Source organism: Herpailurus yagouaroundi, unplaced genomic scaffold, assembly GCF_014898765.1.
Source record: "Herpailurus yagouaroundi ecotype Mexico unplaced genomic scaffold, PumYag 182, whole genome shotgun sequence".
Lineage (NCBI taxonomy): Eukaryota > Metazoa > Chordata > Mammalia > Carnivora > Felidae > Herpailurus > Herpailurus yagouaroundi.
This window is the reverse complement of record NW_024412413.1, coordinates 14,121,485-14,148,632: the sequence shown is the minus strand read 5'-3', so window position 1 is coordinate 14,148,632 and position 27,148 is coordinate 14,121,485. Positions and strand designations below refer to the sequence as shown.

Genomic DNA, 27,148 nt, shown 5'->3' with positions numbered 1-27,148 from the left:
CCTTTCTGTGCTTCAAGTTTTCTCAAATAACATGGTGCTAAGGATGAGATAAAAGAAATAACTCGATTGTGTTGTTGTTAAGCCTGTCCAAAGGAAGTTTCCATCAGTATTGGTCATCCTTGGTAAAAACATGTGGGGCACTTGAGCTTGGACTCTGGAACCAGGCACCTTGCCAGAGTTCAAGCCTTGACCCTGCCTTGCACTCATTACATGATCATTGCCAAGTGATTTAAAATGTCTATGCTTTAGTTTGCTTATCTATAAATGAGTATAGTAATAGACCCTCATAGGCTCATTATGGAGCTAAAATAATTTAATATACATAAAATGTTTAGAACAGTTTCCGGCACATAGTAAGTGCTCTGTAAATTTTAGGTAATAGGATTCATCAACAAATATTTATTTGAGCTCTCAGGATGTACTAGGTACTGTCCTAGGAGCTGGGAGGTATAAAAATGAACAAAATAGACAAGTCTTTCTCAGCCATCATAGAACTATGTTTATTATTACAATTGTAATCACGTCCGTTTACTTCTCGACTCCTGCAGCTTAAAGGTGGGGCAGGTGTTTTGTTCACAGTTGTATTATTACCTGTGTCTGGAAAAGGCCTGACAAGAGGTACATGTTCAGTAAATATTTGTTTCATGAGTGCCAGGCACCGCACTAGATATAGAACAGTCGTTCTCAGCTAGGGATGGTTTTGTTCTTCCAGGGAATATCGGACAATGTCTGGAGACATCTTTGATTCTTGTGACTTGGGGGAAGAGGGTAAAGTGACAGCGAGGCTACTGGCATCTAATGGATAGAGGCAAAGGATGCCACTAAACATCCTACAGTGTCCAGGACAGCCTCTCACAACAAAGAATTACCCAGCTCCAATGTCCAGTGTGCCAAGGTTGAGAAATTCTGGTATAGGAGAGAAACAAAACCTTATAAAGACTCCTTCCCTTCAGAAACTCATGGTCTAGCAGGACCATGATCACATAGCACACTGAGTGCTGTGTGGGAATCATGAGAGAGGACTCTGAGGACATACAGAAGAAGCAGCTGAACAGCAGAAACTTCTGGTGGAACTGATGTCTGAGCTGACTCTTCAAGGACATGTATTGTCTTCAGGCAAATTCTGTGTGCCCTGAAGGATGTTCCAGGGCTTGAAGAGTGTGTGTGTGTGTGTGTGTGTGTGTGTGTGTGTTGGGGGGCAGGCAACATGCATAAAGTCTTAGAAGTAAGAGGGAGTTTGGTTTTAGTAAAGTGCAGGAACCAGAGCAGGAAGCAGAAGCTTGTGCAGGAGGTCATGGGGAACCTTATGACACATAATGCGAATGTTGGGCATGATGTGGCCAGCCGGAATTTCCCAAAGTCTGTTCTCTAAGCACCAGTTATTTAAGATGTGCCCAAAAAGGGCCACAGTCAACTAAGAATGATAATGTGCTGAATATTACTTTCCCCCCTTTTTTTTACTTATCCCCTCTTTTAGAGATTTAGAAGACTCATTAGTATCATAATCCTTTATTAAAAAAATTTGATTCAGGGACACCAGGGTGGCTTAGTCAGTTGAACGTCAGACTCTTGGTTTAGGCTCAGGTCATGATCTCATGGTTCGTGGGTTCAAGCCCTGCATTGGGCTCCATGCTGTCAGTGTGGAGCCTGCTTGGGATTCCCTCTCTCTCTGCCCCTCCCCACTTATGCGAGCTCTCTCTCTCTCTCTCTCTCTCAAAATAAATAAATAAACTTAAAAAAATAAACTTGATTCATTTAACTTAATTTGTCCCAGACTCTTCCACAGTTATTTGACCATGAAAACTTCCTTTCTAGACATCTGTCTACGTGGAGTCTACAGACCTTCTTTGGGAAGAGGAATCGTAGGAGAACTATTGACTTTCTTCAAGCAGTATCATGGCTGGATTTGTGTTTTAGGATAATCTCCTTGGCTCCTGTGTGGGGTAGATTCAGAAGGTAAGAAATATCGATGTGTATTGTTCAAGCACTTGTCAAGTTGATGTGACTTATTGACCGCTGGGCTGTCTCCCCCACTGGACCTGGTATAGCGAGCATACTTATTAATCATTGTGGCCCAGTGCCTAGCTCAGCTTGGCAGATAGTAAGCACTTCCATGCATTTTTTTGAATGAACGGATGTTGTTTTTAGTTAGGCACTGTACTAGCCATGGAGGCTGAGCAAATCAGATGCATTTCCTGTTGTCATGCAGTTAGCAGACTAGTGAGCATGTAGTAGGCACTTTATACATGTTTATGGACTGAGCAGATGATTACCATAAATAAGACAGAAAGTGGCAAGGATCATAATGGGGTGAGGCCTGGGAATCTGTATTTTAAGCTAGTTCCTTGGCTACTTCTGATGTCCAGGGGCTAGTATTTGGGAAGCACTGTGCTGTCAATCACAGATGATGTGTCTTTGATTGGCCAGCCGACATCAAGGCCCCAACCTTCGGACACTGGCTGTTCCTGACTCTTGCCACTTGGGTCCTCAAAGCCCCTGGTCTCATTGCCCCTGAGCCACCACCTTGCCTTTCCTGATCCTGCTAGAATCCTCTGAATTGAGCTTGGAGTGCTATGGGTCCTTTATAGCCCAAATCCTAATGGGAACCATCTCTAAACACTGAGTGAGATGTTTGCTTCTTGTTTCCGCCTCTCGGTACTCTTTCTGAAGCACTCATGACTCCCTCATGCATTCCTGAGTCTACATGATTGTCTCTCAAAAGCTGCTTGAAGAAGCTATGTGGCAAAACCTATTTATGTTTTGATGTAGGTTGCATACACGTTATAGCTCTATTTTGTTTTTGGTGTGAAATTAAAAAGAAGGAGGAGGAGGATGGGAGGCAGCAGAAGGAGGAGGAGGAAGAAGAAGGGAGGAGGAAGAGAAGATTGCATGGTCTTTTAGGAGAGATTGTGAGACTTTTCTTCATTTTGTCCTGAAAAGAGTTTACTATGGAAATGAAAACAAACAAAAAAAAGTCCCTGATTGACTAGTTTGTGACAAGTGGAATCATTGCTTTAATGGTCTGGTTAGAAAGGGAATAGTTGTGATTGCCTTAACTGGCAGTTCTGAAATTTTGGCATATGAGTAAGTTTCACCAGAATTATGTGAAAATGAAAAATCATGCCCAGGCCTCATCTGAGATCTTCTTAATCAGGGTCTCCACAGGTAAGGTGCAGGAATGTGCATTTCTAAAGATAGTCCCTAGAGATTCTGATATGTAATCTGACTAGCAGGTGCTGGGCTAAGGTTTGCTGGGTGATGGACTGCTTCCTAGCCAAGCACAGCCTTCTCCTCTCAGGAAGTCAGCTCTGATTCTCTCTGCCCAGCTCTAAGTTCACCATCCCAGACCACAATTTGTAACCCCAGATCCTTTTTCATTCTTTTGGGCCCTGTTTGTGCCAGTGAAGGCTGTTCACTATCCTGGCTGTCACACACTGGTCTAGGAAACTCCAGGTCTGGCTTCTGTTCCAGCTGCACTCCCCGTGAGTCCCCAGCACAGACATTTCTGAGCAATTTTTCTTGCAACTGTCTCAAGGGATATGCGTTTCCTATTCTTCGAGTTGTTAATTTCCCTGATGATGTAAGCATCATGTCAACTCTCATCCAATTTAAACAGGTCATCTATTGACTGGCTTTTCTTCCCCTTAGGAGTTAAAGGTGGTAGCAAAATGTCTCCTCCTTCTGCTCAAGAAAAGACTGAGGATTTGTTTTATTCCCTTTAAACGTTATTCCCAAAGTTTAAATAAAACTTGCTGATATTTTCTCACTTGCCTTCACCAACAATTTTTTTTTCAAAATTTTGAATGTATATTTATTTTTGAGAGGGAGAGAGACAGAGTGCAAGCAGGGGAGGGGCAGAGAGAGAGGGAGACATAGAATCTGAAGCAGGCTCCAGGCTCTGAGCTGTCAGCACAGAGCCTGACATGGGGCTCGAACCCATGAACCCTGAGATCATGACCTGAGCCGAAGTCGGACACTCAACTGACTGAGCCACCCTGGTGCCCCCACCAACAAGTCTTTCTTTAGAAGAGCAAAGTGGTTTGCCTTTAATGGAATAAAGGGGCTTGCGTGTCCTAACCCACGTCTTTAGTGAGTGGGAGTGAAGTTCTAGACTGAAGTTTGCCCGTAAATAACCCTGATTACTGGACCGTGGGTTAGTCTCTAAATAAAGTCATATTTTTGAAATCAGGAGGAATTTTAAATGATACTTGGCCCTCTTGAGGACCAATAAAAGGAGTCCATTTTACAACCTAGAGCAACTCTCTAAGATCCCCTTCAATCCTCCTCTCCATTCTGTCTCACCCCCATGGGTGCCCCAGAATCCATTCTCATGAAATGCCTCAGACCCTAACACCCAGCCCTTATGGCTTTTATAGTTTTTTTCTCTTTTCCTTCCTTTTGGATCTCTAGACCTGTCTCTCCATTCACATTCTTTCAATTCTTCTGAACTTATGTCATAAAACCCTAATAACAGGAATAGTAGGCCAAAACTCAACTAAGTGCTGAAGAGTAAAAAAAAAACAAAAAAAAAAACAAAAGGGTTTGAATGGGGGTGATGTAGAGCATATAGAGGCTGGGAACCTAGACATGCTGATAAATCTTGTGTCTTTCACTTGTGTGTTTGGGGGTATCATCTGTACTACAGATCATAGTCCCATAGATAGCCACTGTAATGATATTCCTATGGTATTCCTATAATTGTCCCACAGAGCTTGAGGACGTTTGGACCTCCTGTCTCTCCTAACTAGAGGCTTCCTTACTGTGTCTCTCTCCCCTTCTCATCATAAACAAGCTCATTCAAGCTATTCCTATTATGTTTCTGTGCTGTGAACTCATGTCAACAAGAAGGCATGGTAAGCTGGCTGAATCAACCAAGGTTGAGGTTAGCATTTGTAAATGTTAGGAGGAGAGGACAAAGCTTTGTTTCAAGCCTTCTTCCTCACTTTTCTTTAATGCCTGGGCCTCTTGCTCCTTCACTCGGACTGCCTCCCACCTTTCCTTTCCTTTCCTTCCATAGAATTCACTCCTTCACACATCCTTGTGATGTAGAATAAAATATCTCTGATGAGATCTCCCCCATACTGATGATCACAGTTATCAACTGCACAAAATGGCCTTAAGAAAAATATGTAAATGAAAAATAAGATATGGTTTCATAATAAGCAGATCTACAGAAGAGAAAAAAAATCCTGTCTTTAGTCTTCTGTCTGGGAAGTTAGTAAAGGGGGTACCTACTCGAAGGGCCTAGCTACTTTATGTCTGGTTGGCATGTTCTCTATCTTGTGACATTTATTGAGCCCCTATTATGTGTCAGATACTGTTCTAAATGCTTTATACCTATTAAAATTTTCAATGTCATAACATCCTCATAAGATGGTTGTTGATATTATCCACATTTTACTGATGTGTAAATCCAGGATCAGAGAGATTTAGATACTTGCCCAAAGTCGCTCAGCTTGTGACTGGTAGAGTCAGAATTTAAGCCAAACCACTGCTAGACCCTGAATTATTATCCATCTTTTAATCCAGGTAACTAGATTGATTCTTTTTGCTTTAATTTTTTTAAAAGATTTTATTTTTAAATAATCTCTACACCCAACATGAGACTTGAACTCACAACCCCAAGATCAAGAGTTGTATGCTCTACCGGCCTAGCTGGCTCAGCTAGCTATATTCCAGCACAATAATTATGTTTTTGTAGCCTGAGGAAGTAAAAATTGGGAAAGAAGGGAGGAATAGTAGCTAATCTATGCTAGATATGAGGTTTGAGGCCAATTCTGACTTCAGATCTCATGGCTTTTTAACATTTGGGTGGTTGAAGAAATTCATTGGCAGTGACAAGGAAAATCTTTATGCCAGTGTTTATGGAGATTTCCTTCATGCTTTTTCTATAAAAAAATGTATTTCAGCCCCCTTAGGGGAGTAAGTCACCTGTGCCCCATTTCCTCTGCTTCTGCCTGCCACTGTTTTATACCATGTGGTGGCAAATTATGTCATTATTCCTCACAGTGCCCCAGTGAGGAATCACAAGTCAGACAGTCCTCATTATACAAAAGAGGTGACCGAGACTCAGAGGACTTGAGTAACTTTCCATGATTACAAAGCTAGTACTTGAATAATTGTTGGAAGCATCTTGGAGGAGAAAGATTTAGGGTGATCCTTATTTATATCAATAGAGACTCCTTGAAGACCTTTACACTGACTATTATAATAAATGTAGTCTTCAGTGATTAAATCTATAATTCTGTATTCCTTCACAGAGGCACATTCTTTTCCCTTTCAGCCTCTCATAGCTGCTTTAATGGAATGGGATTAGTGAAGCACGCAAATGGAAAGTTTTCCTTTCATGAGCTCTGAGAACTATCTACCTAAAATGTATCTTCCAGACAAGATGATGTCATCCAGATTAGACATGTCCTTAGAGACTGATAACATGCTTACTGGGAGTGAGTCACCTTCCTCTGGGACGTCAGAATTAGGCAGCATCAAATCTAATAAACACTGATAGGCCGGAAAGAATTCTAATGTACTCAATGATGTCAAAGAAATGCAGTGTCTGAATCAGGGTCGGTAGTAACTTGGATCTGTTTCTCCTCTAATGAACCTTGAAACTTGTTTCCACCCATGCTTTCAAATTCAAGTATATTAGGAAGGATATAGGGGATAGGAGATAGTAAATAACAATATTAGGAAATGAATCTTCCTAACTGACTAAATAAGGATTCTTTTGGAGCTAAAACCAGAGTACCTGACTTCTTTCTTGATTCCTGTTTAAGGAATTGTCACTGCATGCCATACGCATGTCACTAAATATATACACAATTCTTCTGCTTGGTGATACCAATACACTTGAGATAAATTATAACTAGATTAGTTCTAGGAACTTAGTTCTTGGCTTCAGATGTGTGGCCTCGTGGATGCAAATTTCCCTCTCTGTTCCAGGGACTTGTATTTGGTAATTTCTAGGATTCTTCCTAAGATCTTTCTGGATATTTAATTTGTGTGTGTGTGTGTGTGTGTTCTGAAATATAAAATCTTTATGAATTCTGAGAGGAAGGATGTTCCTAATTCTAATAGGTTTTGTCTGCTGTCCCTGGTGCTGAATTGTACAAGACATTAGGGTTCCAAATGTGTATATTTTCAGCTGGTAGGGGAAAGGTAAAAGAAATAAAACCAAATGTTTAGACTTCATAAAGACTTATAGACCTGGAAATAGTATTATCCATATGAACAAAATGAACATGTACAAACTTAAAAGAAACAAATATATATTAAATATATTAAATATTTGTGAGGGAAAGACTCTGTGTCTCTATTTTTTAGTAATATATCTCAAAGTGGGTTGGTACTTAGCCCAGAGTAGATTCTCAGTGAATATATTTTGAGTGAATAGTGAATAAACTCAGGCATAGTGCTCAAAAGAAGTGAAGATAGAGTTAATGCTCAAAAATGGGAGCTCTACTCCCAAATATATAAAACAATTAATCACAAACATAAGCAAACTTATTGATAAGAATGTGGTAATTTTAGGGGACATTAATACCCCACTGACAGCAATGGATTGATCGTCTAGACACAGAATCAATAAAGAAACAAGGGCCCCGAATGACACATTGGATCAGATGGGCTTGACAGATATATTTAGAACTCTGCATCCCAAAGGAACAGAATATACTTTCTTCTCGAGTGCACATGGAACATTCTCCAAGATAGATCACATACTGGGTCACAAAACAGCCCTTCATAAGTATCAAAGAATTGAGATCGTACCATGCACACTTTCAGACCACAATGCTATGAAACTTGAAATCAACCACAGGAAAAAGTCTGGAAAACCTCCAAAAGCATGGAAGTTAAAGAACACCCTACTAAAGAATGAATGGGTCAACCAGGCAATTAGAGAAGAAATTTAAAAATATATGGAAACCGGGGCGCCTGGGTGGCGCAGTCGGTTAAGCGTCCGACTTCAGCCAGGTCACGATCTCGCGGTCCGTGAGTTCGAGCCCCGCGTCAGGCTCTGGGCTGATGGCTCGGAGCCTGGAGCCTGTTTCCGATTCTGTGTCTCCCTCTCTCTCTGCCCCTCCCCCGTTCATGCTCTGTCTCTCTCTGTCCCAAAAATAAATAAAAACGTTGAAAAAAATTAAAAAAATATATATGGAAACAAATAAAAATGAAAATACAACAATCTAAAAGCTTTGGGATGCAGTGAAGGCAGTCCTGAGAGGAAAATACATTGTAATCCAGGCCTATCTCAAGAAACAAGAAAAATCCCAAATACAAAATCTAATAGCCCTCCTAAAGGAAGTAGAAGCAGAACAACAAAGATACCATAAACCCAGCAGAAGAAGAGAAATAATAAAGATCAGAGCAGAAATAAACAATATAGAATCTAAAAAGACTGTAGAGCAGATCAATGAAACCAAGAGTTGGTTTTTTGAAAAAATAGACAAAATTGATAAACCTCTAGCCAGACTTCTCAAAAAAAAAGGGGAGAGGACCCAAATATATAAAATCATGAATGAAAATGGAATTATTACAACCAATCCCTCAGAAATATAAGCAATTATCAGGGAATACTATGAAACATTATATGCCAACAAACTGGACAACCTGGAAGAAATGGATAAATTGCTAAGTACCCACACACTGCCAAAACTCAAACAGGAAGAAATAGGGAATTTGAACAGACCCATAACCAGAGAAGAAATTGAATCAGTTATCAAAAATCTCCCAACAAGTAAGAGTCCAGGACCAGATGGCTTCCCTGGGGAATTCTACCAGACATTTAAAGCAGAGATAATACCTATCCTTCTCAAGCTGTTCCAAAAAATAGAAAGGGAAGGAAAACTTCCAGACTCATTCTATGAAGCCAGCATTACTTTGATTCCCAAACCAGACAGCGACCCAGCAAAAAAAGAGAACTACAGGCCAATATCCCTGATGAATATGGATGCAACAATTTTCAACAAGATACTAGCAAATCCAATTCAACAGCATATAAAAAGAATTATTCACCATGATCAAGCGGGGTTCATTCCTGGGCTGTAGGGCTGGTTCAATGTTCGCAAATCAACCAGTGTGATACATCATATTAATAAAAGAGAAGATAAGACCCATGTGATCCTGTCAATCAATGCAGAAAAAGCATTTGACAAAATTCAGCATTCTTTCTTGATAAAAACCCTCGAGAAAGTTGGGATAGAAGGAACATACTTAAACATCATAAAAGCCATTTATGAAAAGCCCACAGCTAATATCATCCTCAATGGGGGAAAACTGAGAGCTTTCCCCCTGAGATCAGGAACACGACAGGGATGTCCACTCTCACTGCTGTTGTTTAACGTAGTGTTGGAAGTTCTAGCATCACAGACAACAAAAGGAAATCAAAGGCATCAAAATTGGCTATGATGAAGTCAAGCTTTCACTTTTTGCAGATGACATGATACTATACATGGAAAACCCAAGAGACTCCACCAAAAGTCTGCTGGAACTGATATTCAGCAAAAGTCGCAGGTTACAAAATTAATGTGCAGAAATCAATTGCATTCTTCTACACTAATAACGAAGCAACAGAAAGACAAATAAAGAAACTGATCCCATTCACAATTGCACCAAGAATCATAAAACACCTAGGAATACACCTAACCAAAGATGTAAGAGATCTGTATGCTGAAAACTATAGAAAGCTTATGAAGGAAATTGAAGAAGATGCAAAAAATGGAAAAACATTCCATGCTCATGGATTGGAAGAATAAATATTGTTAAAATGTCTATCCTACCCAAAGCAAACTACACATTCAATGCAATCCCAATCAAAATTGCACCAGCATTCTTCTCGAAGCTAGAACAAGCAATCCTAAAATTTGTATGGAACCACACAAGACCCCAAGGAGCCAAAGTAATAAAAGAAGACCAAAGCTGGAGGCATCACAATCCCAGACTTTCGCCTCTACTACAAAGCTGTAATCATCAACACAGCATGGTATTGGCACAAAAACAGACACATAGGCCAATGGAATAGAATAGAGACTCCAGAAGTGGACCCACAAAAGTATGGCCAACTAATCTTTGACAAAGCAGGAAAGAATATCCGATGGAAAAAAGACTGTCTCTTTAACAAATGGTGCTGGAAAAGCTGGACAGCAACATGCAGAAGAATGAAACTAGACCACTTTTTTACACCATTCACAAAAGTAAACTCAAAATGGATGAAGGACCTGAATGTGAGACAGGAAACCATCAAAGCCCTAGAGGAGAAAGCAGGAAAAAACCTCTCTGACCTCAGCTACGGCAATTCCTTACTTGACACATCTCCAAAGGCAAGGGAAGTAAAAGCAAAATTGAACTATTGGGACCTCATGAAGATAAAAAGCTTCTGCACTGCAAAGGAAACAATCCACAAAACTAAAAGGCAACTGACAGAATGGGAAAAGATATTTGCAAATGACATATCAGACAAAGGGCTAGTATCCAAAATCTATAAAGAACTCACCAAACTCCACACCCAAAAAAGAAATAATCCAGCGAAGAAATGGGCAGAAGACATGAATAGACACTTCTCTAAAGAAGACATCCAGATGGCCAACAGGCACATGAAAAGATGCTCAACGTCACTCCTCATCAGGGACACACAAATCAAAACCACACTGAGATATCACCTCATGCTGGTCAGGGTGGCCAAAATGAACAAATCAGGAGACTATAGATGCTGGAGAGGATGGGGAGAAACGGGAACCCTCTTGCACTGTTGGTGGGAATGCAAACTGGTGCAGCTGCTCTGGAAATCAGTGTGGAGGTTCCTCAAAAAATTAAAACTAGATCTACCCTATGACCCAGCAATAGCACTGCTAGGAATTTACCCAAGGGATACAGGAGTGCTGATGCACAGGGGCCCTAGTACCCCAATGTTTATAGCAGCACTTTCAACAATAGCCAAATGATGGAAAGAGCCTAAGTGTCCATCAACTGATGAATGGATAAAGAAGTTGTGGTTTATATACACAATGGAATACTACTTGGCAATGAAAAAGAATGAAATATGGCCTTTGGTAGCAACGTGGATGGAACTGGAGAGTGTTATGCTAAGTGAAATAAGCCATACAGAGAAAGACAGATACCATATGTTTTCACTCTTACGTGTATCCTAAGAAACTTAACAGAAGATTATGGGGGAGGGGAAGAGGGGAAAAAAAGTTACAGAGAGGGAAGAAGGCAAACCATAAGAGAGTCTTAAAAACTGAGAATAGACTGAGGGTTGATGGGGGGTGCGAGGGAGGGGAAAGTGGGTGATGGGCATTGAGGAGGGCACCTGTTGGGATGAGCACTGGGTGTTGTATGGAAACCAATTTGACAATAAATTTCATATTAAAAAGTAAAAATAAAAAAATAAAACTCCTTGATAGAAGTGAGGAAAATAATGGGAGCTCTATAGTGAGACTGTCAGAGTTCACATCCTGGTATGCTACTCACTAGCTGTGTGACCCTGGACAAGTTGTTTCACCACTACCTGATAATACTACCTCAAAGCCTATTAGGAGGACAAAAGAGTTAATATACAGGGGTGCCTGGGTTGCTCAGCCGGTTGAGCATCCAACTCTTGATTTCGGCTAAGGTCATGATCCCAGAGTAGTGGGATCAAGCCCTGTGTCAGGCTCCATGTTTAGCATGGAGTCTGCTTAAGATTTTCTCTCTCTCCCTCTGCCCCTCTTCTCTGCTTGTATGCTTTCTCTCTCTTTCTCAAATTAAAAAAAAAAAAAGAGTTAATATACAAAAGCTGTTCAAAACTGAACCTGTAACATTGAAAGTGCTCTGCATTATTATTTTTTTAATTTTTTAATGTTTATTTATGTTTGAGAGAGAGAGAGACAGAGACAGAGAGACAGAGTACAAGCAGGGGAGGGGCAGAGAGAGGGAGATACAGAATCTGAAACAGACTCCAGGCTCTGAGCTGTCAGCACAGAGCCCAACGTAGGGCTCAAACTCAGGAACCATGAGATGATGACCTGAGCCGAAGTCAGATGCTTAACCGACTGAGCCACCCAGGCTCTCCTTTATTTTTTGTAAATTTTTAAAAAATGTTAGTTTATTTGAAAGTGCTATGCGTTATTATTATTATACTTCTTTTCATTCCTTTTGTCGAGGATATTTATGAATAATATATTCTAGACACATAATAATAATTAAAATTTATTGTGAGATTATTATGCAAGAAACATTTTAATTTACTAATTCCTTATGACAGTTCCATGATCTAAGCACTATTATTATCTCCATTATAAGGTGAGGAACCTAAGTAACTTTCCCATGGCCCCATAGCAATTTTAAAACTAAGATTTGAACCTAGGCTATCTAGACCCAAAATCTGAACCCTAAACACAACACTTTATTGCTTCTCAATATTTTTGATATCCCAAGTTGGTGATATGGAGGGCAGTCTGTGTCTGGAAGCAGCATTTTCTTTTTTTTTTTTTTAATTTTTTTTTTCAACGTTTATTTATTTTTGGGACAGAGAGAGACAGAGCATGAACAGGGGAGGGGCGGAAGCAGCATTTTCTGTAGATGAGAAGGTAATGGCTCAAAGAGAGTTCGCCGGCTCAAAGATTTTTTTAAGCTAAAAATCTTCCTTCAGTATTGAGCCATACTACTAACCTCACAGAAAACATGATGAATTTCCAACATTTCTGTCTTTTTTCCTTGAGGAGATAGGAAGGGAAGGGGTATTTTTTCCATTCCTTTTCCAATGAACACAATTAGCATGTCGATCCTAAACATATGCTGTGTATATCTTATCAGCTAATCTTGACACAGAGATTAGAACATGTTATGCTTTTTGGCTGACTGTCTTCACCTCTAGTCCAGTTATTAAAATAATTTCAGTGACCCATTTTTAGTTTATTGGGTCAATATTGTAAACTTGAATACTGAATATTCTTCACCTGAAATTCTGCTTGCATGCTGAGTATAATAAATTGTAGTTCACGTCCAATGAGGATGGAAGTGCTTTTACACCATTGTTTTGTTTCCATTTCTTTTCAAAACGAGGTTCTTTTTCAGAGATATCTGAATTGCATGTACTATTTTCAATTTGCAGTAGGAGACTGGCATATAAAAGAAATAATGAAAGCTACATTATTATGGTCCCAGAAGATAACTGGTAATGGTGTAATCAATTTTCTCAGGGTTATTTCTTTTTTCCCCATTTTTGACTGCTCAACCTCCATCCATCTGAATGGAAAATGTTAAGCATGTGCTGATTGCTGTTGGGCATGTACTAAATTACTGGAGTATAGCAGCTTTACAGATAGATTGGTTTCTACCCCTTAGTCTGCCAAGTTGTCATCATTTAGCCTTGTTCATCTGAGCTATTTTCTTTTTAGTCAGTGATAGGCATGGCTATAATGCACCTTCACTGTGGCATGTACCAGGATGCTCAGGCAGAAGGAGCTAACATTTATTAAGCATACACTCATTAACTTATTGCGTTCCAGGACCCAGGTTAAGTTCTTTGCTACATCATTTCATTTAATCCATGCAGTGACCCATTAAGGTTTATATTGTTATTGTTCCCATTGTATGGACACACAAACTGAGGCACAAAAAAAACCCCACAAACATTCCCAGGGTCATTACCTGTGAGTTATGAAAATGGATGGCTGGTATTTGAGGCTAAGTGGTCTGACTCCAGAGTCTATACTCTCCATTGGTATGTTCTACTGTCTTCTATGTGCTCATGGTTTTCAAATCCTTGCACGTCAACTCATTAACAATAAATTAGCTTTTATTTTGTGCCAGGGACTGTGCCAGATACCAAAGATGCTAAGATTATTAAGATGTAGTCTCTAAGGCACTCATGGCTTAATGTGAAATTTATTGTAATCAAGGCATAGACTTCACAGAAGAAAAGTAAAGAAAGAAAACCTCCCTCAAATGGGAGGATGAGATTAGAACTCAGAGCCAGCTCCACAGTGAGATGGTCCCGGATGTAAGTTTTAAAAATTCACAGGAAACAGCACATGCAAAGGCATGGAAGTATGAGACAGGTGAGAGTAACTCATAGTGATTGGAAGCACAGACCCTGGAGCCCAACTGCTTGGATTTGAATCCTGGCTCTACCTCGTGACTGGTGGCAAACTCCTTAGCTTCTCTGTGCCTCAGTTTCTCATCTATACAAGAAGGATGACAAAACTAGTAACTCCCTGTTAGTGCAGTGGGATTAAATGGGTTAAGGTCCACATATCACTCAGAGAAGGGCCTGGCATATTTATTTAAAAAGCACACCATAGTAGTTAGTTATCACTCTTATTACCCACAACCTTTATTATTTTTGGTGCCTGTTCCTCCTTGTTATATGAAAGATCATACTAACTAGACTGGACCACACACTGTCATCTCCTTTCAAGCCTGTCCCAGCTTTCCAGAGGCATCAACTGTTACCAAACCAAGTTTCCTCACAAAACAGATTGGCAAGAAGTGGCCTTACTCTCCTTTCAAACCTTGAACTGTCTGTTCTGCTGAGGATATCCCAGGCAATTAGTGCTTCTTGGAAATTTCCATTCAAGGCACAGTTTCACTCTGGGCCACAAGGAAAGAAGGAGAGGAAAGGATGGATGCTCTGCTGGAGGAAAAATCCATCGAAACGAGTCACTGCCCTTCTCCCCAAACTGAAATCATTGGCCAGAGTGACCCACTCTGGCCAATGCTCAGGAGCTTGTCTTCAGGAGAAGCCATCCTCCTAGTACTAGGTTTCTTAGGACCAGAGGCAGCTGGCAGGTAGGGATAAGACTTCTGCTTATCTCTTCTCCTTCTCAAATGTTCTTTTGTAGATCGTAGAGTAACATTTTCATAGGTGAAAATCCTGTCATAATCCTACTCAGAAAACCTGAGTTCCAGTCCTAGGTTTAATCTTAACTAAGTAATAATAATTATAAGCACTTATGTCATGCTTACCATGTGCCAGACAGCGTTCTACACATGATACTTTCATCAACTCATTTTTTGAAGGTTTTTTTTATGTAAAAAAAAATTTTTAATGTTTATTTATTTTTGGGAGACAGAGAGACAGAGTAAGGGAGGGTCAGAAAGAGAGGGAGACACAGAATCTGAAGCAGGCTTCAGGCTCTGATCCTTTAGCACAGAGCCTGACGCAGGGCTTGAACCCATGAAGCACAGGATCATGACCTGGGCTGAAGTCGGACGCTCAACTGACTGAGCCATCCAGGCACCCCAAAGATATCTTTTTTTTAAGTTTATGTTTCAGAGAGAGAGAGAGAGAGAGAGAGAGAGAGAGAGAGAATGAGCTGAGAGGGACAGAGAGAGGGAAGCACAATCCAAAGCAGGCTCCAGGTTCTAAGCTGTCAGCATGGAGCCCGATGTGGAGCTTGAACTCACAAACTGTGAGATCATGACCTGAACCAAAGTCAGATGCTCAACAGGCTGAGCCACCCAGGTGCCCATCATCAACTCATTTAATCCTCACAAGAGCTTAGTGATTTGGTATATATATTGGTCAGGGTAAACTAGTTATGCTGTGATAACAAACAAATCTCAGTGGTTTGTTTCTAACTCATGTATGTTCGTTATAGGTCCATGGGAATTTTGTTCCACACTATGTTTACCCCAGGATTCATGCTAATAGAGAAATCTCCATTTGGAATGTTTCACATTTCATGTCAGGGAGAAGAAAAGGACAGATTACGCACTGGCTCTTAAAAACTCTCGTATGGAAATGACACAGTTACTCAATTCACAATTCATGGCCATACCTAACTTCAACTGGGTATGGAAGAGATATCTTACCATGTGTCTGAAAGAAGAGAACCAGAATGTTGATGAACAGTTCTAAGGTTACCATAATATAGTATTTTTATCAGCATTTTATAGATGAGAAAACTGAAAAACAGAGAGGTTAAGTAGGTTGCCTCAAATTACCTAGTTTTTAAGTGGTAAAGCTGGGATTTCAACTCTAGTGGTCAGGTCCAGAGACTGCTCTTAATAACTGTGCATAGACCTTTTCCAAGGCACTGAATCTGTCTAAATTTGTTTCTTCATCTGCAAAAATGGGGAGAAAAATGCTTTCTTCTGTATCTCACAAGGGTACACTCAGAAGTCATCCATCCAGGCATCTATCCAAGCATCCATCCATCCATTCTTGCAGTAATTGACATGCCAATTATTGCTCTAATTGATGTAAATCAGTAGTGAATAAGACTAAGTTCCTATGCTTGTGGAGGGTACATTCCTCTATATTGTATGAAACATTGGGTAAAAATAAAATAAGGGAATGGATCAATGAACAAGGCAAGGATAAATGCTCTGAGGTAAATAAAACACAATGATATTGTATGGTCTGGATTTTGTCCCCCTAAAACTCATATATTGAAGCCTTAACCCACAATGTGATAATATTTGCAGATGGGGCCTTTGGGAAATAATTAGGTTTGATGAGGTCATGAGGATGAATCCTTCATGATGGAATTAGTAGCTTTATAACAAGAGGAAAAGAGGGATCACTCTTTCTTCATCATGTGAGGACACAGTGAGAAGGCAGCCATCAGCAAACCATGGGTTCTCACCAGAAACTGAATCAGCCAGCACCTTGATCTTCGACTTACCCAGCTCCAGAACTGTGAGAAATAAATGGCTGTTGTTTAAGCCACCCAGTCTATGCAGCAGTCTATATCCTGCATAGACTGATTATATATATGATAGAAAGGCACAGGGTGGGAGAGGTGCTCTTTAGAGTGGGAGATCAGGGAAGGACCATCTCAAGAAGTAATATTTGAGCTGAGTTTATCATGTGCACATCTAGGGAGCAGAGAGAATAATAAGCAAAAGGCTCTGAGGCAGGAACGAGCATGGCATGTGTGAAGAACAGAGAGCGGGTTAGAGTAGTTTGAGTATAATGAATGAGGAGGAAAATGGCAGGTAATGAAGGTGCAGAGGGAGGCAGGAATGAGACCATAAAAGATAGATATGGACCAGTGAGTTTTAAACCTTGTTTTTGGGTTAAAAACCCCTTTGATAATCTGCTGAAAACCACAGACATGCTCACCGGAAAAGACAACACTCACAGAACATTTTACATATAGTATCAGGAGTTTCACAGTCCCCAACTCTCCTGTCCATCTAGACCACAGTTTGGAAACTTGTGGAAGATGTAAAGATGTTTTGAATAGTACATAGGGAAAGAGAAGGGAGAAAGAAACTGACATTGTTTGCAAGCTTTCTCTGTGCCAGAAGCTTTGCCAGTTGTGATAAATTATTTATCATATTTTTCAAAATCTTATTTGATAAATGATGAAGCCAGGTATCAGGTAGGCTAAGCAATAGGCTTTAGGCTAGCCAGGTAGTAAAGGACAGACAAAGGATTTGAATTGAGGTTGGCTTCACAACAGAGATACTATTATTAGATGTAGGGTCCAGTTTCATTCTGCCAAGGGTATTTTTATTATTAGGTGAAGGGTCTGTATTTTCAACCAGCGGAGGCAGTATCCATTTCCTTTTCAGCTCGCTCTAGTTGAATAGCAGAGCAGCTCAGATTCTGTTTCTATTTCTTTACAGCCACACTGATTATAACGTCAGTCTTTATTACTCCCAGCAGAGCAGTGAAATATAATCCCTACACCACTACCAATTAAGGCAGCACCAACTCTATCCACATATGTTCTCTCTGTGTGAATGCCAGAAGACCTGCTCCAAGAGTTTTCCAGTGGTTTAGTATTCTGCTCAAAAAGCTCATTTGCCAAGCATCATCTTTCTTAATTAGGAACCTAATGTATTACAGCCAATCCTTTAAACAAGAGGAGGATGGTGACCTGAAAAGGAAGCATGACCATTCATTTCAAGATAATCAGCTTTGAAGCTGCTTGACAATAGATATTGATTTCTAGTGCCTGAAAAACCTCCTGAGAGAGGTTTCTGGTCTCAGCAGCCTGAGCAATCTGTTTGTCTCCTTATTCGCTTACCATATGAGGCCAGGAAATGACCTATAATGTGATGAGCAAAGAAACTACCTTCTCTGAAAAACCACATGCATGAGAATGAGTGGAAGGATCCTCCTAGACTAACGTGAAGGAGGACAAGCAAACCATTCATTCCATTTTCTTACCTCTTACAGCCTTCTATTAAAGCTAATATTAGCTATCCTTTAAAGAACACACTCTATGTTATTTACAATGTCAAAACGCTATTGGTTTTATCACCCAGTTTTCAGGATGAAGAAACTGAGCGCAGAGATGTGAGTTTCTTTTCACAGTGTCACACAGCAAGTGAAAGCCTGAGCTGAGAGTTGAAATCTGTCAGAGTCTAAAGTTTTTTTTCTTCCACAAGACTAGGCTGCCTCATTTTTCTAGATATGCATTTTCCTCCTTTGACTTTCTACTTGCTGAAATTAATTTTTTGAGCCAGTAAAGTCATCATCGTTCAGAAATAATGACACCATATTGGTGGAATTTGGCTTCTTTAGTGTCTTACACAAGTATCTACATACGGCAATAGAGCTAGGTTGCAATACTACATGTTGCCAGTAGGTGCCACTATCTTATCTAATGCACTACATATTCAAAAATATTTACTGAATACCTAGTATATGAAAGGCTCTGTTATAGGTGCTAGGGATATAGTCATGAACAAGACAGAGTCTCTGCTTCATGACATTTCCATTCCATTGGGGAAATCTGAGCCACAAGCAAATATATAATATACCAGACAGTGATCAGTGGAATAAGTAAATGCTGAAATTTGAGGCTTCAGGCTCTGAAATATATCAGCTGTTTGAGTTTGAAATATGTTATATTCTAGTGACATGAAACCAGCTGCCCTGTAAGAGTTCATCTCTCAGGAAATGTCCCTGCAACTAACTCTGTTCGGTGAACCAGTAAAAATGATCAGCGTTCCCATGTCCCCATTGAAACAGATTAGGAAAGAAAAACCTCCTGGGACTAGAGTCTACATAGTTTACTGGCTGAGTGTACCATCACCTACAAAATAAGTCCCAATCCAAGCATGCTCTATTAGGCCCGTTATGATCCAACTGACCTCTCTAGTCCGATCTCTGGCCACACCCTTTTCACATTTTACACCCTTATAAGCCATATTGCTTTTCATTCCCCACATGAGTATACTGTTTTACCTCTTCAGGCTTTTGCTAATAATAACTACTACATTGGGAAGCCATTTTAATTTTTTCTCACTTATATAATCCCTAATCCTCTGGTTAGGGACCAGCTAGACCTGGTGTGGTCATATCCAGCTATCACCACCTCTAAGAAGTCTTCCTTGTTTTCCTCAATCTAAGTTAGATTCCTGTTAGATTCCTAAGTAATCCCTGTTACTTCTTCCACATCTTCTGGATCCTATCACTTGACTTCTATACTGTTTTACCATGAGATATCTTTGTGCTTCATTTTCTTTTTGAGGCAAGGAACTAGATCATACTCATCTCTATATCCTCTTTGCCTAATTCAGCACTGTCCAATAGAAATATAATGCAAGCCATATATGTAATTTAAAACTTAATAGTAGCCACATTAAAAAGTAAAAAGAAACAGATGAGATTCATTTTCATAATGTGTTTTACTTTACCCAATATATTCAAAACATTACCATTTCAACACATAATTGATGTAGAAAATAATCAACGAGATGTTTCAGAATCTTTTTATCACATTAAGTCTTCAAAATCTGGCGAGTATTTTGTGCTTACAGCCATGTCAACGCAGAAACTAAATTTCCATCAGAAATACTTGGTCTATGTTTAGATTTTACAAAATTTATTCTCAAAGTATAACCACATGCTCAAACTGTTCCAAACATACTTAAAAGTTTTCTAAAAACTGAAATAAATACAAAAATATCATCTTCCTTTAATATTCAAGTCAACATTGACAAAACTGGCTCATCACTTTTAGAACAATTAGACTTTCAAGCTGAAGCATATCCATTTCAAAACTATGTCCACAATAGATTCACCAACTCTTCTGTCAATTCAGTGTTAGCAGTGGGTTCAAAGGGTATTGCATAAATTGAAAAGCAGTTCTAAATTTACCAGTAACAGAAAAATTCTTCAAATTTTTCTTGCCATTTTAATAGCCAACGTACATAATTTTGTTAATTGCAGTGACAATCTTCTGCATATTGACTCCCATTAGAAAAATACATAAAATTATTATTGATCTGTGTATTGGAATTTTTAATTCCAGCAAATTCTCATACTAGTCATGCCGGGTCAGAAATAAGCTTTTCCTTTTCACTAAACTTCAAATTTAGCCTGTTCTTTTGTAGTGTCATATTGGCTAGGAAAGTTAAGTCAGACTGACATTTCTGTCTTTGACTTACTGAATTTTGTTCCAAAAAAATCTTGAATTAGAGTTAACAATAGAGTCGATTTTTACAAAACAACTCAACTGATAAGTATTGGCAACCCCCCCCACCAGATAATTGACTTCATTGTCTTCTGTTTTGTTCAACAGATGTATAAACTGGCAATGATTCACAACATTTACATACATGCACTAAAGAATTTTAACAACTGTAAACAATAACACTTTTCATAGAGTATGCTTTAGAAGCTTAATTTTTTAATGTATGTTTTTAATGTATATCATACAGTGAAAAATGTGTATCATTTTTCATATGTTTTTTATGTATGTTTTTAATGTATATCATACAGTGAAAAAAAATAAAGTATCAGGACACCTGGATGGCTCAGTCTGTTGAGCGTCTGACTCTTGGTTTTGGCTCAGGTCACAATCCCAGGATCATGGGATGGAGCCTGCTTAAGGTTCTCTCTCTCTCCCTCCCTGCCCCTCTACCCCACTCATGCTCTCTCTCTAAAAACTTAAAAGTTAAAAAAATAAAGTGTTTTAAATTAAAAAACACTTTAAAGCTAGAGCATCATCCATCATAATAGGAACTTTTATTACATCTAAGTAAAATTCTTCTTTGACAGATACAAAAGATTTAAAATGATCTATGCCATAAGTTCCGTATTTTCAGTTCTGTATTAACAACATTTATTGTAAATCCGAGACAACATGTACCCAAAGTATTAATTAGGCGGTATCTCACATTTACCAACTCATTGAAAGATGAAAACAATACTTTAAATTTTACAAATTTTGGATTAAGTGATTTTGATACCGTTAGAATGATCTTACAGTCCTTAGGCAATTGTTTGCTGGCTTAATTGAAGATCTTCCACTTTTTGTGAAGTATCATTTTTAGTATTTTCCGCATAATTTTCTGAAAAAATTTTCATAAGTATAATAATAGTTCATTTTACTGTCTATCAAAAAACAGATCTGTGTATGTATGTGTAAGAATTTGTCTTATGGCCAGAATTACAAGCTCAGATTCTGTTAAAAATCTTTAAAAATTTTTGATTAGTGCTTAGTTCTGATATTAGGTGACTAATTTAGTCAGTTATTTTTTGACTGTTGAGAAGAAACATCAAATTCATCATATTGGGGCGCCTGGGTGGCGCAGTCGGTTAAGCGTCCGACTTCAGCCGGGTCACCATCTCGCGGTCCGTGAGTTCGAGCCCCGCGTGGGGCTCTGGGCTGATGGCTCAGAGCCTGGAGCCTGTTTCTGATTCTGTGTTTCCCTCTCTCTCTGCCCCTCCCCCGTTCATGCTCTGTCTCTCTCTGTCCCAAAAATAAATAAACGTTGAAAAAAAAAATTCATCATATTGCTGTAAATTTTCCTAATATTGTCTATTATTTTTATTAATTAGAGATCTTTTTTTATTCTACTGCAATAAACTGCAATTGCCATTCATTGTAAACTTTTCTTCCAATCTTTTCTTTTCTTTTCTATTCTGATCATGGTGTTAGCTTTTGCATTTCCACTTAATTCTGCATCAGTAGTCTGCTTTTGTTTTAAAGTTTTTAAATTTGTCCATACCCGTTTTTTTATATTGAAAAATCTAATTGTATTACAATTAAAATAATAGCAAGATTTCAATTTAATTATCGATGAAATTTACAGTGGCTGAAGCTGTCAGCATAAAATATTCTAAGAAACACATTACCATATTGCATGTACAGAAAAAGAATCATTCAAGCTGAATCAACCCATCAACTTTAACTAGACCAGTGATACGTTTATATATATTAGTGGAAACAATCCATGTACCCAATAAATACATTACTATACAACAGTACTGTCTTATGCAATACAAAAGCTAAAGTGAAGTGTTCTTTTACTGAAACAAAGCTGTGTTTAATAGAAAGTATTTTACAGTATTTCCATTTTAAAATTAAAATTTTAAGTAATACAAATTAAACAATATTAAAAATTCAGTACCTCAGTACTGACATTAGTCCCGTATCAACTGCTCAAAAATCACATGTGGCCAAGAGCTACTGCCCTGGACAGCACAGACCTAACACATTGTATCCAGTCAACAACTATCTTTTGAATTAATGGACCCAGGTGTATAACTTTCCCCAACTCTACATTTGAACCTTGGCAGTGAAGACCTACACAGAGTTGCATCAGACTCAACTCCTCTCTAATCTAAGATCAATGGCACGGAGACACTGTTCAAGTTTTAACGGACCAGTGGAGATTCTAGAGGTTGGAGTAGTATAGACAACCATGTGTAGTTGAAGGCAGCATGGTGCAATGGAGAAAATCATCAGACTTAAGGCCAAATGACTGGGATTGTAGTTTCCACTCCCTAGCTCATTAGTTGGGTGTGTTAGATTTCTTCCTTCCTGCCCTGCCCAATGCGGGGCTTGAACTCATGACCCTGAGATCAAGAATTGGTTGCTTAACTGACTGAGCCACCCAGGCACCCCTAGATTACTCCTCTTTAAAAGAGACTGCTTTCAATACTTCACATATTTGCTGTGAGGATCAAATAAAAATATTTCTATTTATAAATGTTAAAACACTGTCCAAATGTTAGTGTGTTTGTCTTGTCTGTGCCAGTGGGAAATCTGTCTCAGGCTGAATGCCACACCAATCAGAAAGTATCTGTGTCAATAGAAAGCTCTGTTAAGCAGCTAGGGAAACCCATTCTGCTGGCAGAATATGTGTAGGCACAGTGGATACCACAGAGGTGTCTTACTATTAGCCAAGCACAGGGACACATACAATTCAGAGACTAATGCTTAAATTGTTAATTTTTTTTTTCCAAGCAGTGGAAAATAGTTAAGAGTCCAGGCTCCTGCTAGCTCCTAGCAGACTACCCGGCTGCTAGGGGATTTAAAGATTTAGGATTTAGGATTTGGCAGCTATATGACTTTGGGCACATAAATTAACTTGCCATGCCTCAGTTTTGTCATCTATAAAATGGGGGTAATATTAGGGCCTATCTCCTAGAGTTGATTACAGCATGAGATAACCCATATAAATTGTTTTAAAGAATGACTGACGTATATTAAGTTCTCAGTAAATAGTTAATGATAGTTATTATGCATGCCAAGTGTACTGTGAATGAACACGTAGGAATTTTCTTCTTATTCTTTTTTATTGAAGTAATATTAGTTTCAGGTGTACAACATATTGATTCAACAATTCCATATAAGGGGCGCCTGGGTGGCTCAGTCGGTTAAGCGGCCGACTTCGGCTCAGGTCACGATCTCGCGGTCCATGAGTTCGGGCCCCGCGTCGGGCTCTGTGCTGACAGCTCAGAGTCTGGAGCCTGTTTCAGATTCTGTGTCTCCCTCTCTCTGACCCTCCCCTGTTCATGCTCTGTCTCTCTCTGTCTCAAAAATAAATAAAAAAGTTAAAAAAAAATTAAAAAAAAAAAACAATTCCATATAATACTCAGCGCTCCCAGGGTAATTGTAGTCACCATGTGCAACTATAGAACATTATTACAATATTAATGACGTATACCCTATGCTGTACTTTTCGTGTCCATGACTTCTTTATTTGATAGCTGGAAGTTTGTACCTTTTAATCTCCTTTATCTATTTCACCCATCTCCCCCGTCACCTTCCCTCTGGTGACCACCAGTTTGTTCTCTGTGTTCAAGAGTCCATTTTTTTTGTTGGTTTGTTTATTCATTTGTTTTGTTTTTTAGGTTCCATATATAAGTGAAAACATAGGGTGTTTGTCTTTCTCTAACTTATTTCACTTCGCCTAATTAATGCCCTCTAGATCTATCCATTTTGTTGCCAGTGACAGTATCTCATTGTTTTTTATGGCTGAGTAATAATCCACTGTGCACATACCACATCTTCTTTATTCATTCATCTATTGATGGACTCTTGGGCTGCTTCCAAACTTACCTATTATAAATAATGCTGCTCTAAACACAGGGGTGCATATATCTTTTCAAATTAGTATTTTTTCTTTTGTGTAAATACCCAGTAGTGGGATTACTGAATCATAGGGTAGTTCTATTTTTATTTTGTTGAGGAACCTCCATACTGTTTTCCACACTGGTTTCACCAATTTTACATTCGCACCAACAGTGCACAAGTTTCCTTTTTCTCCACATCCTCACCAACACTTGATATTTCTTGTCCTTTTGATTCTAGCCATTGTGACAGGTGAGACGTGATGTCTCATTGTGGTTTTGATTTGTATTTCCCTGATTAGTGATGTGAGCACCTTTTCATGTGTCTGTTGGCCATCTGAATGTCTGCTTTAGAAAAATGCTCAGGTCCTCTGCCCATTTTTAATCAGATTATTTGTTTTTTTTGGTGTTGAGTTATATAACTTCTTTATATATTTTAGATATTAACCCCTTATTGGATATGTCATTTGCAAATACCTTCTTCCATTTGGTAGGTTTTGTTGATGGTTTCCTTTGCTGTGCAAAAGCTTTTTTTTTTTTTTTTTTTTTTTTTTTTTTTGGTGTAGTGCCAGTCGTTTAATTTTGCTTTTGTTTCCCTTTCCCTGGGAGACATATCTAGAAAATTGTTGCTAAGGCCAATGTCAAAGAGATTACTGCCTTTGTTTTCTTCTAGAAGTTTTATGGTTTCTGGACTCACATTTAAGTCTTTAATCCATTTTGAGTTTATTTTTGCATATGGTGTAAGAAAGTGGGCCAGTTTCATTCTTTTCCATGTAGCTGACCAGCTTTCCCAATATTGAAGAGACTGTCTTTTCCAGGAATTTCCTTCTTTTTCTGATTTCTCTCTCTCTACCTCCTCCCTAATCTCTCTGTCCTTCACACAGTGTCCTGGTTCTAACTTAAGAAATCGCAAGTCCTGGGACACCTGGGTGGCTCAGTTGGTTGAGAATCCTACTCTTGATTTCAGTTCAGGTGAAATGATCTCACAGTTCGTGGGTTTGAGCCCCTCATCGGGGTCTGTGCTGACAGCATGGAGCCTGCTTGGGATTCTCTCTCTGTCCCTACCCACCTCCTCCTTAAAAATAAAGTAAACATTAAAAAAAAAAAAGAGGGGGCGCCTGAGTGGCTCAGTTAAGCATCCATCAGACTTTGGTTCAGGTTATGATCTCACTGTCTGTGACTTTGAGCCCCGTGTCAGGCTCTGTGCTGACAGCTCAGAGCCTGGTGCCTGCTTCAGATTCTATGTCTCCCTCTCTGCCCCTCCCTCATTCATACTCTGTCTCTGTCTCTGTCTCTGTCTCTGTCTCTCTCTCTCTCTCTCAAAAATAAATAAACATTAAAAAATAAAAGATTTTTTAAAAAATCACAAGTCCTTAAGATCCAGCTCATCATTAGAGGAGACAATAAGTCTTCCATTTTCTGCAGAATGAAATATCTGTTAAGTCTTCCTGCTGACGTTGACTATATTTTATAGCTGAATTTAGCTGTGTTATCTCATTAGGCAGTTTCTACCTCTTTACTAAGGCTTACCAAAGAATCTCTTCCAAAGAAGGACAAAATAAGAATGAAAGGAAAATCTCATTCATTCATTCATTCATTCCAAAAATATTTTATTGAGTACTTACTTTGTGTACAGACATTTAAATGTGCTTGGGAGTCAACTGTAAACAAAATGATTTTTTAAAAAATCCTGCCCCCCTGGAGCTTGCATCCTAGTGAAAGGAGACTGGCAATAAATACTAACATAATAAATAAGCAAAATATTCAGTATGTTAGAAAATTATGAACACTATGAAAAAAAATTGAACAGTCTAGGGAGGATTGGAACTGTAGGATATAGAGGTGAAAAATAACTTTAAGAAGAATTCTCAGGTTGAACCTCATTGAGAATACAGTTTGGGGGCAAATAACTTGACGGAGGTCAGGGAAAGAAGCACAGAGTTATTTGGGGGAAGAGAATGCTAGGAAATGGAGCAGCCACTAGAACGGACCTAAGGAGTGCACTTGGCCTGTTCAAAGCACACTAAGGAGGCCAATGTGTCTGGAATGGACTGACAGAGGTGGGACCATAACACATGGCCTTGTAGGACATTGTGAAGAGTGTGGCCTGGCCTTGCTAATTGCATAGTGATTTCAAGTCAGTTTGGGCACTGAGAGTATAAATAGACTGCAGATTCTTTGAGCTATTAGAGACCTTTAAGGGAATTGAGTTTTCTTGCTCATCAATCTATGAATTCCTTCCACAGTATTGCCACCATAGAGTCATCTTGCCTTTTCATGGGGACCCTGGTGACAGAGAGCTCCCATCTTCCCAAGGCAATCCATCTTTCTAGTTTTGCCTGGTGGAAGATTTTCTCTTTGATCGAGCTGACATCTGACTGTCTGTCACTGCCATCCATAACCTTTATTTCTACCCTCTGTAGGCCTTTCAGAATATAAGTCTAATTTTTCTTCCTCATGACAGCCCTTCAAATATTTGAAGACAGCTGCCACATCCTTAGAGTTTTCTCTTCCCCATGCCAATACCCAGTTCCTTCTGTCATTTCTCATATGACAAATGTATGCAATTTCTGCTCTTTCTCCTCTGATTCTGCTCTGGCTCTATTTATTCAATGGCCAGAAGGGAGCCCAGATGTGCCTGGCTGGAGAATAACAGTCCAGAGCCATCCCGTCCTTGGCTTAGGGCTTGGCCTTGCATCCTGGCAGTCATGTAGTGAAGGAGAAAGACTTTGAAATCAATAGACAGGGCTTCAGATCCCAGCACTGCCCCTTCATTGTTGTGTGGCTCTGGAGAGGGTTTCATCTCTCTGAACTTTGTTTCCATATATGTAAGGTGAAGATAGTAATTCCAACCTTGGAGATGTGTTGCAAGAATTAGTAGTTTGATGAGTTTATGGT

General features: G+C 39.2%; 1 long non-coding RNA gene across 2 annotated transcripts in view; it reads left to right on the top strand.

Annotated features, from left to right (window-relative positions):
- LOC121040450 (uncharacterized) overlaps positions 1-27,148 on the top strand; it is a 96,753-nt gene that overhangs the window by 8,829 nt on the left and 60,776 nt on the right. For both annotated transcript variants that reach the window (XR_005795302.1, XR_005795303.1), the window contains exon 2: positions 1,816-1,956. This is a non-coding gene — a long non-coding RNA (uncharacterized LOC121040450). The remainder of the gene's footprint in view (positions 1-1,815; positions 1,957-27,148) is intronic.